At 45.9% G+C, this 13223-nt stretch overlaps 1 protein-coding gene across 1 annotated transcript in view; it reads right to left on the reverse strand.

The window, feature by feature from the left end:
* The window catches only part of LOC113405332 (E3 ubiquitin-protein ligase UHRF2-like), a 180843-nt gene that overhangs the window by 94109 nt on the left and 73511 nt on the right, over positions 1–13223 (reverse strand). The window lies entirely within an intron of this gene.

A 13223-nucleotide genomic window follows, 5' to 3' on the forward strand; every position in this document is an offset into this window, starting at 1 on the left:
CAATAAGGCCACTGGCTTTGATACCATTGCTGCACCATAGCAGTCAATGTGATGTCAGGGCTCCAATTACGCTGGTGGGACCTGGGCGAGTGGCTAAACTGGCCCTCTGTGCTGGAGAAGTCCCCTTCCGTTGACCACAGAGGAACCGTTGATGACTGGGTGTGCCTGCTAACGTTTGTCGTTGGAGACCGGAGCGGGATGAGCAGTGTCTGTACCGGGGTGAAAGGTAGTGGCACCTGGGAGTCCGGAGCCTGGATATGGATTGTTCTCATGTGGCACACAATGGGGATCTTCGATAGGAAACCGAACAATAGGAGGGTGAGCAGTGCTGGTAATATGGAGACCAGACGTTGATCTCTAGGTGAACTGCACCTGAGTGGCAGTGATCGCGGTGCCAGTGACCGGGGGGTGAGCCCCAAAGGATTGGGGCTGCGGATCCAGGGATTTGCGTCACTGTGATGGGAAGCGCTGTCTCGTATCAGAGGATCATCATCTATCTCCCCCAGGAGTCACAGCAGCTGGCTTGCCCTCCTGGGGAGCCTCTGCTGCATCCTGCTGCCTCAACGGCAGCGGTAGAGGCCTCTGCTCTCTCCGCGCCAGGGAGGCCTGGGAAGGTGCCGGCGCCAGCAGAGGCTTGGATCCCATACCACTCCCTTGAGTCGGTGACAGATCTTTAGAGGGGCTCAGAGCCCCAACAGGAGAGGCATGCACTCACAGCTCCGGAGTGGCTGGGTGGGCTGAACTAGGTCCCTTGCCCGAAAACCCTTGGGGCTTTTTTCCTGATGCCGGGGAGCTGTGCTTCCGTGCCTTCTTCTGAGGCACCAGCGATGTTGATCCGTGCCAGGCAGAGCCCAGTACCAGTGTTACACTATGCACCGATGCCAAGGTGCTTGCCGATTCTTGGTGGGAGGGCTCATACACCAGGTGAAGGGCCAACTCCATTAGCAGGGCTCGGAGTCAGATATCCCACTCCTTCTGAGTTTGTGGTCGAAAGTTTTTACAGACACTTCTCTTTGATGTATGATTCGTCCAAGCACTTGGGACAACAGCGGTGGGGATTGCTAACAAGCATAGGCCTATTACAGTCCGTGAGCCCGGCGGACCAGGGCAAAGTCCCACTGGGGACTCTAACTACGACAATAACTATCAAGAATAAATTAAAACTATGTACAAAGCCCTACGGCTGAATGGCTCTTAACAAGGCGAGAAAACCGCTAACCATTTGCAAGGCAAGGGAGAGAGGTGCTCTGACTAACCACCACGGGTGGTAAGAAGGAACTGAGAGGGCATAGGGCTGGCGGTGCCTGATATACCATGGCATGCGTGTGGCACTCCAGAAGGCACCACAGCCAACCCTACGGATACCACTAAGGCAAAAGTCTCTGATGGCCCTACATGTGGGCACGCGCACACCTAGAATGGAATTGACATGAGCAAGCACTCGAAAAAGAAGGGGGATTTCCCCAGAGATGGCTGGGCCTGCTGATTAGAACCAGAGCTAGAGAACCTTCTTCTCTGAGGTCTATGATTTTTTCCAAAAAGAAATCAAATTGCCTGGGCAGATAGAAAGGTTGCCTAAAGTATTATTGGGAGTACTGGGTGTGTGGCAGTATATGCTGTCATCTCTTGAAACCTAAGGATTAGACAGTCGCCTGGGAGTCTTTACATGAATCTAACTTCTCATCATTTTTGTCCAAGACTAAAAGAACACCATGAAAAGGAGGTCCTCTATAGTGTGTTGTATGTTGGGTGCTACACCAGAATTATATAGCCACGACTCTTTTCATTATAGCAGCACAGGCCATAGCCAATACAGACCAAAGACACTTTTTGTGGACAAATGGCCCTCTACCATTAAGCCTTGAAGTGTTCCACTGCATCTTCAGGAAGTTTCTCCGGTAATTTTGACAAAGCTTCCCAGTTAAAGTCATACTCAGCTAACAGCACTTGCAGATTAGCTATAAAATCTGGAGACATGAAGTGGAATACATTTTTCTGCCCAACATGTCCAGTCATTTGGGCTCTCTTTGGGGGCAGACTTGTATCTCCCTTGCCTCAATCTCTCATTGGCAATCACCACCACCAGGGAATCTCAGAAATGAGAATAAAAACACTAATCCACGTGCAGAGACATGGGAGTGCTTGTCTGTGTGAGAGAACAAAGCTAGTGTGTTCAACAGGACCTTTGCTGGCTCCAAAAAGACCTCACTAATTAAAATGGCTACCCTTCCTGGGATTGCCCCCTGAAGGCTATCCAGTAGCTTATAGGTATTCTTGTTCAGTAGCTCAGCTCATGACCAAGAGCAGAGGCCACTCTCCTAAATACATCCTGGTAAAACTTAAAATCCTCTAGTACTGGTTTGGAGGAGCCTGCAGCCACCAAGTCATCAGGGAAAACGAGGACAAATTAACAGAAGATGATGTAGCTTCCTGAGACAAGCCTTGTTCTTCCAGTAATGACTTGTCCTGTTGGAGTAGTTGATCAGGAAGGGTAACCTCTGCTGGAAGGATATGAGGTTCTGTTGTGGTAGGGTCCAGTGACCTCTTGAATGAGATGGAGACCACAACCTGGCAGATTGAGGGACTCCCCAGGGATTACATGGAGGGCAACAGAGAAGGGACTAGGGCATAGGGAGACAAAAAGTGTCAGGCCATGCTGACCTGTTCTTCAATATGATCAGTACTAATCCCAGTACCGACGGTCCCCATCCAGAGGTAGTCTGGATGATTTACTAGACCTAGTGCACCCAGCTGGGGATGGCGAGGAGCTGGACAGCCCTCATCTTGAAGGGTCCTCGGAATATTGCGTCAGCCTAGGAGGTGTGCAACCTGGTGGAGCTACTGGATGATCTGATTTGTCTAGCACCCAGTGGGATGGAGACAAGTCAGTACTGAGTATGTACAGTGATCTGTGCCCAAACAGTCCATGAGACGTAAAAGGTCTGACATCCAACTCCGGTACCAAAAACAAGCTTCATATGCAATGTTGAGGAATAAACTGGGGTCAGCCCCCAGTGTGACAATTCCCCGGTATCAAAGCAATGGAAACCAAAATTGAGGGCATCCATGCCAGAGTGGAAGGGTATCCCAGTATTGAGGAGCGAGGCTGCATAGTGGACTATGTTGAGGTGTAGCCCTTAAATTGTCTCTTAGCCCGTACTAAGGTCAGTGACTGCCCCGGTGCCAAAGAGGTCAATTGGCCAGGAGCAACAGGTGGCACCAAGGGACCAGTAAACTCTTGTACTAAGGGCGAATTGAAGTCAGACAGGCACAGCAGGTCCCTTACCACCATGAATGCCTGTGGGGTGGTATGTAGAGAGATTAACGCCACTGAAACAATGTCTGTCAGTACTGGACTCGAAGGCAGCTGCATGGACTGTTCCGCAGTCAACAGTATGGTACCTGGCTCTTCTCACCTGAGCACCGGGGAGACACACGTGGATGGCCCAGCTCTACCCTGGGTATGTGGTGAGTCACCATGTTGTAGGGAGCCCCTTTTCAAGGATGACAATGAACCTCTCTTGGAGCTAGAATGGACTCAGTTAGTCTTATGGATCCCCTTGAGAGGAACATCAGAGGAGGATTGGCCTCTCCTCCTCAGAAATGAATCAGAGTCCAGAGGCCTGAGGGAAGCTATGGCAGGGGGCAGCGGTTGAATGAGTGCTAACAAGACGATTGGGAACTAGGCCCGCTGCGGAGTCAGGCCTCATTGTTTGCTCCATGAGGTGCTGTTTGAGGTGCAGATCCCTGGAAATCTGCATATGCTTTCTGAAGGATAGGCAGATGCACATCTCTCTTTAGTGTCCCACTCACCAAGGCACAACATAAAAAAAGTGTGTGGGTGGGCGGGCAGGGGGGGTGGTTGGGAGTGTTACTACTGGGAAAAGGCAGTATTTGAAGCTTGGAAAGTGCTGCGTGCCCTTGCTGCTCAACACCACCAACTAAGAATGAATAAAAACAGAACAAAAAATAATTTTTAAAGGAAAACCTAAGTACAGGGTAGTAACTGCCAACTATTTACCGAGCAATAGATGCTGACTAGGTGACTGTCAAAAAAGGCAGAGGAAAATGCTACAGGGTATTCTGACTCAGACTGTGGGTAGGAAGAAGGAACTGAAAGGGGTCAGGATAGCAGCACCCTTACATAGTCTCAGGAGGGACCACAAGGAGATATTAAAGATCCTTGGGGATGGTTTCTTCAAAATGACAGGCCTATTTGAACCCTAAATACTTGTTTATTTCCATACTATCAAAATATAGTAGGGCTGTCAATTAATCACAGTTAACTTACACAATTAACTCAAAAAATTTAATGGTGTTTAATCACACTTATAATAGAATACCAATTGAAATTTAATTAATATTTGTGGATGTTTTTCTACATTTTCAATATTGATTTCAATTACAGAGAATACAAAGTGTACAGTGCTCACTTTATATTATTTTTCATTACAAATATATGCACTGTAAAAATGATAAAAGAAATAGTATTTTCCAATTCACCTCATACAAGTACTGAAGAGTAATCTCTTTATCATGGAAGTGTAACTTACAAATGCATATTTTTTTGGTTACATAACTGCACTCAAAAACAAAACAGTGTTAAACTTTAGAGCCTAGAAGTCCACTCAATCCTACTTCTTATTCTGCCAATCGCTAAGACAAACAAGTTTGTATACATTGACAGGAAATACTTCTGTCTGCTTCCTATTTACAATGTCATCTGAAAGCGAGAACAGGCGTTTGCATGGCACTTTTGTAGTCAGCCCCTACCATGCTTTGGCCACCATTCCAAAGGACATGCTTCCATGCTGATGATGCTCGTTAAAAAAAAAAGAGTCAATTAAATTTGTGACTGTACTCCTTGGGGGGAGAACTGTATGTCTCCGGCTCTGTTTTACCTGCATTCTGCATATATTTCATGCTATAGCAGTCTCAGATGCTGACTCAGCACATGTTCATTTTAAGAACACTTTCACAGCAGATTTGACAAAACGCAAAGAAGGTACCGAAGTGAGATTTCTAAAAATAGCTACAGCACTCGACCCAAGTTTAAAAATCTGAACTGCCATCCAAAAACGTGAGAGGGACAAGGTGTGGAGCATGCTTTGAGAAGTCTTAAAAGAGCAACAGACTGATGCGGAAACTACAGAACCAGAACCACCAAAAAAGAAAATCAACCTTCTGCTGGAGGCATCTGACTCAGATGATGAAAATGAACATGCATCAGTCCGCACTACTTTGGATCGTTATCAAGCAGAACTTGATTCAGCATGGAAGCATGTCCTCTGGAATGGTGGTTGAAGCATGAAGGGACATATGAATCTTTAGTGCATCTGGCATGTAAATATCTTGCAACGCCAGCTACAACAGTGCCATGCGAACGCCTGTTCTCATTGTCAGGTGACACTGTAAACAAGAAGCAGGCAGCATTATCTCCTGAAAATTGTAACCAACCTTGTTTGTCTGAGTGATTGACTGACCAAGAAGTAGGACTGAGTGGACTTGTAGGCTCTAAAGTTTTATATTGTTTTATTTTTGAATGCAGATTTTGGTACATAATTCTACATTTGTAAGTTCAACTTTCGTGATAAAGAGATTGCAGTACTTGTATGAGATGAATTGAAAAATAATTTTTTTTGTTTTTTACAGTGCAAATATTTGTAATAAAAAATAAATATAAAGTGAGCACTGTACACTTTGTATTGTATTGTAATTGAAATTAATATATTTGAAAATGTAGTAAACATCCAAAAATATTTAAAATAAATGGTATTCTATTGTTGTTTAACAGCGCGATTAATCACACAATTTTTTTAATCGCTTGACAGCCCTAAAATACAGCCTGTACTATCAACTGATATTTTCACTTCCTTTCCCCCCAAAATACTGTGTAATATTGGTATCAAATATTCAAAAAGAGGTCTGATGTCAGTGCAAAGAAATTAATGCAAAAAGTACACCTCCACTGGCCCATATTGTTATTTCTACTGTGCATACAAATAAGATAAATGTACATGCAAATGACTAGTTAGGTACCCACCTAACCTTTTTGCATGTGTAATTATTCAATTTGTATACACAATAGGGGGTGCGCAGTGCTGCCCACAGTCCTGAGCATCTTACGCCTTGGCTACACTTGCGAGTTACAGCGCTGTAAAGCCACCCCCAGCGCTGTAACTCACTCCCCGTACACACTGGCAAGGCATTTACAGCACTGTATCTCCGTGGTTGCAGCGCTGCACGTACTCCACGTCCCTGAGAGGAATAGTGAGTATTGCGCTGCCGCTGCAGCGCCAGTGTGGCCGCCCAATGCACTGTGAATGGCCTCCAGAATTATTCGGCAGTATCCCACAATGCCTGTTCTAGCCACTCTGGTCATCAGTTCAAACTCTACTGCCCTGGCCTCAGGTAACCAACCATGTGACCCACCCTTTACATTCCCTGGGAATTTTAAAAATCCCCTTCCTGTTTGCTCAGCCTGGCGTGGCGTGGAGTGCTATCAGCGAATCTTTCCAGGTGACCATGCCTCCACGCGCCAAGCGAGCCTCAGTATGGAGCAATGTCGAGTTGCTGGACCTCATCAGTGTTTGGGGGGAGGAAGCTGTACAGTCCCAGCTGCGCTCCAGCTGTAGAAAGTACGATACCTTCGGGAAGGTATCAAAGGACATGATGGAAAGGGGCCATGACCGGGACGCCCTGCAGCGCAGGATTAAAGTGAAGGAGCTGCGGAGTGCCTACCGCAAAGCCCGCGACATAAACGGCCGCTCAGGTGCTCCCCCCGCGACCTGCCGATTCTACAAAGAGCTGGATGCGATACTCAGGGTTAACCCCACCTCCCCTCCGAGCACCACCGTGGACACTTCAGAGCCGGTGGGGGGTGGAGGAGGAGGAAGAGGAGGAGGTGGAAAATGGGAGTGATGGTGGTGGGCCGGATGGAGACACCCCGGAATCCCTGGAGCCATGCAGCCAGGAGCTCTTCTCGACCCAGGAGGAAGGTAGCCAGTCGCAGCGGCCGGTATTTGGTGGAGGACAAACAGAAGAGCAGGTTCCCTGCAAGCGGTTTTTTTTTTTTGGGAAGGAATTTTTTCGGTGCGGGCTCTTTGGGAGAGGAGGGTTAGGCATGCATGCCTAGATGCGGAATAGTGCATTGATGTGGTTTATCACATCGCGGTAATCGGCCTCGGTAATCTCCTCGAGTGTCTCATCCAGAACGTGTGCAATGCGCTTGCGCGGGTTTATCGGGAGAGCCACCGTGGTCCTTGTCCCAGCCAGGCTAACATGTCCGAGCCACTGTGCCGCGAGGGGCAGGGGGACCATTGCTGCACACAGGCAAGCTGCATATGGGCCAGGGCGGAAGCCGCATTGCAGTAGAAGACCCTCTCTTGCTTCCCAGGTCACCCTCAGCAGCGAGATATCGTCCAGGACGAACTCCTGTGGAAAATGTTGGGACAGTGTTCAGTGTAGATGCCCCCTGAAGCTGTCGTCTCTCCCCAAGGCACAGAAACCCAGAGGACAGTGCAGCCCTGAAACAATCAGTCCCCCCTTACTCACCATTTTGAGGCTCCCGTGGGATATGTGTGCTCTGTTTCAGACGGGAAAATTATGCAATTGTGTAGACCCTATGTTTTCTACTCCTTAAGTGTGGAGGAAATCATTACTCTGTCTGGTATAAACAATGCTGCCTCTGTTAAATGTTGCATTTTGCCTATACAGCAGCATCAACCTTGAGACCTCAGCCGTCCCTCTTATCGCCTGCTCAGAGACTGCAAAGACTCAGGAAGAGACTGTGAAAAAGCAAAGAAGACATGCTGCAAGAAGTGATGCGGCAATCTATTAAAGAGAATGAGAAAGCACAGAACTGGAGGGAGAGAGAAAGCAGGATCCGCCAGGAAAACGCAGCGCACCGGCGGCAAAGCACCAAGCACCGGCAGCAAAGCATGGATCGGCTCATAAGCATCCTGGAGCGCCAAGCAGATGCTATCCAGGAGCTCGTAGCCATGCAGAAAGAGGAGCAGTACCACAAACGCCACCCCCACCCACAGCCCTTGTCCCAAAACTCTTTCCGTTGTGCCCCACTGTCACCTCCAACCCACTTTCCCCAACTTCCGTGTTCTTCACGCCACCCGCTGCCTCCAACACCAGTATCTTCACCACCCAGCCCTGAAAAGCACGACCCTTACCCCCTGCACTCAACCCCCATCACCATGCAGTATAGCTATCCTGAAGTGCAGCACTCACTGCACAGCACACCAGACAGGACATACACGAATCTGTGATAGTACCATTCCCTACTCCACCCCCTTGTTTCTTTTCAATAAATAATTTTTTTTTCTTTTCAATAAATGGATTTTTTGGCTTTGAAAACATTCTTTATTATTGCATAAAGTAAAAGACTCCTTAGCCCAGGAAATAAACAGGCACTGCAAGTCTGCTTAGCAAACACCGATTCCTAAAGATGGGAACTACTGCACTTCACTCCCGTGCAGGGCACCAGATATCACTGCTGGTTTTCAGCCTCAAATTGCTCCCTCAAGGCATCCCTAATCCTTGCAGCCCCGCGCTGGGCCCCTGTAATAGCTCTGCTCTCTGGCTGTGCAAATTCAGCCTCCAGGTGTTGAACCTCAGAGGTCCATGCCCGAGTGAAGCTTTCACCCTTCCCTTCACAAATATTATGGAGGGCACAGCACGCGGATATAACCGCGGGGATGCTGTTTTCGGCCAAGTCCAGCTTCCCATACAGAGATCGCCAGTGGGCCTTTAAACGGCCAAAGGCACACTCCACAGTCATTCGGCACCAGCTCAGCCTGTAGTTGAACCGTTCTTTGCTGCTGTCAAGGCTCCCTGTGTAGGGTTTCATGAGCCACGGCATTAACAGGTAAGCGGGATCTCCAAGGATCACAATGGGCATTTCAACTTCCCCTACCGTGATCTTCCGCTCTGGGAAAGAAGTCCCAGCCTGCATCTTTCTGAACAGCCAAGTGTTCCGAAAGATGCATGCATCATGCACCTTTCCGGGCCAGCCTGTGTTAATGTCAATGAAACACACAGTGATCCACAAGCGCTTGGAGAACCATAGAGAAATACCCCTTCCGATTAATGTACTCGGATCCTAGGTGGGGTGGTGCCAGAATAGGAATGTGCATCCCATCTATCCTCCCTCCACAGTTAGGGAACTCCATTTGTGCAAAGCCATCCACTATTTCCTGCACGTTACCCAGAGTCACGGTTCTTCTGAGTAGGATGCGATTAATGGCCTTGCAAACTTGCATCAACACGATTCCAACGGTCGACTTTCCCACTCCAAACTGGTTTGCGACCGACCGGTAGCTGTCTGGAGTTGCCAGCTTCCAGATTGCAATAGCCACCCGCTTCTCCACTAGCAGGGCAGCTCTCAATCTCGTGTCCTTGCGCCGCAGGGTGGGGGCAAGCTCCTCACACAGTCCCATGAAAGTGACTTTTCTCATCCGAAAGTTCTGCAGCCACTGCTTGTCATCCCAGACTTCCATGACAATGTGATCCCACCACTTGGTGCTTGTTTCCCGAGCCCAAAAGCGGCGTTCCACGGTGCTGAGCATGTCCATGAATGCCACAAGCAATTTCGTGTCGTGCGCGTTACGCGGCTCGATAGCATCGTCAGACTCCTCACTCTCACTGTCACTTTGGATCTTAAGGAATAGTTCGACAGCCAAACGTGATGTGCTGGCGAGATAAGTCAGCATATGCCTCAGCAGTTCGGGCTACATTTCCCGCAGACAACAGATCGCGCTGCACAGAAACCGTTGAAAGATGGCGTCAAAGGTGGATGGAAACAAAGGGATTTCTGGGATGCGAAGTGATGCATCACGGGGCGTTGGGACAGGACCCAGAATGCCCCGCACCCACGCCCCCTTCCCACAACCCATGGCGCCAGAACGGGAAGAGGTGCTCTGTGGGATAGCTGCCCATAATGCACCGCTCCCAATAGCGCTGCAATTGCCGCAAATGTGGCCACGACAGTGCGCTGGGCAGCTGTCAGTGTGGACAGACTGCAGCACTTTCCCTACTCAGCTGCACGAAGTCAGGTTTAACTCACAGCGTTGTACATCTGCAAGTGTAGCCAAGGCCTTAATTTTAAAACTCTAACCAAGAATACCACATTTTTCCTAAGAGATGGATGAAGTCATCTTATATAAAGAATCTATGAAATACTTAGGAATAATTCTGGATTAACTATATTTATAGTGGTACTGTTATTACCACTATCACTTTTTTTTTGGATTGACAATTACTATGCACTTTTAGATCAAATCCAAGCACTTGTTGTCAGGAATGTTCTGTTAAAAATTAAAGAAACGAATGAGTAAAGGAAATGCCATTAATTCAATTACCTGTCTAATGTAAGATAGTTCTTGAAAAGCACATCACACTTAGCTTTCAAGATAACTAAGTAAAGATTTCCTAAAGAATCTTAATATGTAAGTGAGGAAAAAGTTGTGCTTCCCTCAAAATATTCAAAACAAAAGAGTAAGAGAGGAACTAAATTAACTTTATGAGTACTGTTACAAATACGAATTGGCAATGATACAACATAAATCCCAAAACAGGTGTTTGTAGGTGGAAACAAACACTTGAAATATTGGAAAGAACAAAAACTCCACAAATCAAAAGCAAATAAACAAAAAGCCCACAAATACATCGCATATTTATTATACAAGGGCTGTCACTCAATGAAATTCTGTATTGTATTAAGTACAGAATCAATCCTTATTTGGAGAAGTGTCTGAAAGAGTATACCCACTGAACAATTCAGTAAATAACAGGGATTGAAAGTAAGTAGCCCACTTGTTTTCTTAAAGAGATATGGCCATTTTAATAGTCTTATGGAATTCCTGAAGAGTGGGTCTGGGTCTACGGAATAAATGGATACCGAGATCATGTGGGGGAAGGTTGTAAAGATATTTAGCCCCTGGAAATTATCACAACCACCAAGCTGGAAGCAGGCTACTGAATAAGGCATGCTGTAGAAGAACAACTTCTGCTGTAAATGCCACCTGAAGAAGTCATTAAGCAAGTGACTGTTCACTCTGCTGAAGAGGGAATATTAGCTGGGTTTATAAAGACATAGGACTAGTTATTTTACTCTATTGATCATGTGTTGCTGTGGCATTGTCTAAAAATCCTATGGCGACTGTTTAAAAAAAAAAAAAAAAAAGCAAGTTTCCACGCTCTGCTCAACCAACTCATCACAGACCTTAATCGCATGACAGCTAGGAGTGGATACAAGAAATCCTCTGGATTGCTGTACGAGGATTCGCCTTTTCTCATAAAACTTTGGCCTCATCCTACTCCTGTGGATGGCAAAACTAGCAGAACTGCTCTATTCAAGGCTGAAAATATGGAAGAACAATTCGTGCATTTTTTGGCCTTGTACTTGCTCTCTACTCTGTCATCCTACTGCTGGAAATAATGTGGGGAGAAAGAAGTCCTGACTCAGAAAGCTCAGCCTTGCTTCAAAGACGACTGCCAAATTAAGAGCTTGTCTACACAGCATGGCAAAACATGCCAGAGGGATGTGATCTGACGAGGCCTGCATCAACAACTTCTCTGGCAGGAAGAGTTTCAGTCTCACCTCTCTCGCCTTCTGGGTACGCTTGGAAAATGAGTAATACATAATGTGCTCTTCCACAAGGCAAATGAATCACTAAGGATCCCCATCATTTATAGGCATAGTGGAGTCACACAAGTAACAGGTCTTGTAGATTGGTAACTCCGCCTCTATCATCATCTTAGCACCCTTATACAGAGGGTTGTCTACGCTAAAGGATACTTAACTGACCTAAACAACTATTTTTTTAAAATATATATGCCAACAGGCAAAAGGAAATTTAGTTTATCAACTAAAACTAATTAACTAATCAACTAGTCCTAAAATCTAAGGTGAAAGGCACAGTGTCCAAGAGAAGTGGATAATGCCAAGGGTTGCTACCCAAAAATAATCTGATCGCACACACACCTGTAATCCATGTGCACCAAAAGCAGAATCTATATGCACAATCACCTGAAGAACTATAATTGAGAACTATATAGAGAAGATAGTTAGCATCAAACTAGATTTTGGCCATGTCCACAAATCGTAGATTTCAGCCCATTAAGTTAGTTCAGCAGAAGATACTGAAGGTAATAACCTTCTATTATGGTTTACACATTTCTAATCTCTCTCTTAATAAAGTGGACAAAAAGAAAGTTATTTGATTGTCTTAGTTAGCATATCCAAAAGAGGAAGATTTTGAAACCAATAGATAATACTTCAAATTGAAGATCAAGGATATTTACATTAAAAAGGCATACTATGTTTCAATAATCCTTCAGGGAAATTTCTATATCCAGCTTAAAATATGTAACTTTGATTCACATGAAGAGTCCTGTGTTGAGAAAAACGTTCTAAATGTATTCCAAAGGCATTACAGCCTTCATTGCTAAACGCTGAAGCAGACTTGTTAGCAAAAACCCTCTAAGGTGAAGGAAGGGATGCTTGTCTGCCCAAAATTCACCATGAAGTCAACATACAACTCAGACATCCTCAATTATAGCACTAAAAGAAAATGACAAAGGGGGAAGAAGGCAATCTCATTGCTTACCTCAAAATTCTGTACTACAGACTTTTGTTGAAGTAAATTCAGCCTCTGAAGGGCTGTCCTTGAGCATCTTGTAAAAGAGTCAGTGAAATAGCTGAATTTGTCCATATAGAAAGCTCAAAAAATTTGTTTACTCCCATTCCACTATTCACCTACGAACCATCTGGCCCTGAACATTCTACTAGCAGACTGAGAAGTCTGTCCAGATTGCCAAAGATAACTGTCACCCATTAGGATCTGGAGATTCCCAAAGGGCCTGAACAAAAAACAAACAAAAAAATCCATTGAAAATGGATGGTTCAGCCTTGATGGTATTGAAGGAAAACATGTTACTAGTCTGATCCAATGGGATCACAGGTAACAGATCACACAATAAGATTAGCCCTGGCAATTTCATCAACCAATAGTTTAAAAAAAGGGGGGGGTTGAGAGGGGACAGAAGAGAAGACACCCACATTCCAAATGCATTGATCCTAAAAAGTCTCCATCTGCTTAAAAAAAAAAAAAAAAAGCAAGTAATTCCAGGATCCAGACAGATACAGAGGTAAAATGGAATGTTACATTTTTAATCTAATGAAATGCAATGGCCCAAACTGAAAGCTCTTT

Source organism: Terrapene carolina, unplaced genomic scaffold, assembly GCF_002925995.2.
Source record: "Terrapene carolina triunguis isolate 2854851 unplaced genomic scaffold, T_m_triunguis-2.0 Scaffold35098, whole genome shotgun sequence".
In the NCBI taxonomy this organism is placed as follows: Eukaryota; Metazoa; Chordata; order Testudines; family Emydidae; genus Terrapene; species Terrapene triunguis.